Source organism: Octodon degus, unplaced genomic scaffold (genome assembly GCF_000260255.1).
Source record: "Octodon degus isolate 3935 unplaced genomic scaffold, OctDeg1.0 scaffold00127, whole genome shotgun sequence".
NCBI classification, from domain to species: Eukaryota; Metazoa; Chordata; class Mammalia; order Rodentia; family Octodontidae; genus Octodon; species Octodon degus.
Genome location: NW_004524703.1, coordinates 7514039 through 7514718, shown reverse-complemented (window position 1 = coordinate 7514718; position 680 = coordinate 7514039).

Sequence of the window (680 nt, the reverse complement as noted above, 5' to 3'; positions counted from 1 at the left end):
AAAAATTTCTGATAATTTAAAAATAAGTTATGTGCCTGAACAAAATCAAAGTCATGTACAACAACCCATATTCCTATTCAATAGGGGAAATTTTAAAGCTTATCCTTTAAGATCAAGAACAGGTAAAAAGATATCTACTCCTACCATAGAACTGGAAATCCCAGCCAGAGATATTAACCAAAAAATACACACACACACATTGATAATTCAAATAATTTAAAATTCAGGAAAAACTCAAGAAATCCTTTTACTTATTGTGTAAATGTATTAATTTTGGTGGAACTGGGCATACAAATCAGAAATTTTAAAAGTTGTCTTTGTTTATAGATGATATATCAGATGATTTAGAAAAACCTAAAATTTCACTAAGAAACTGTTAGAAAAAATGAATAAATTTAGAAAAACTGCAGGATATAAAAATTAACATACAAAAATTAAAGAAAGAATTCAGTAAAAACTGAAACATAATTCTTTCTTCAAACAGGCCTAGGGGCCAGGGGTTCCATCCCCAGGCCTGCAGTGCTGGTCCACCCCTGGAGTGCCCTGAGAGAGCAATTGAGACTGGGCATGGTGGTGCGTGCCTGTAATCCCAGCTATTGGGAGGCTGTAAATAGGAGGATCATTGTGAGTACAATCTAGTAGTGAGACCCTGAACACTGTGTAGACCCTTCCCTAAAAAA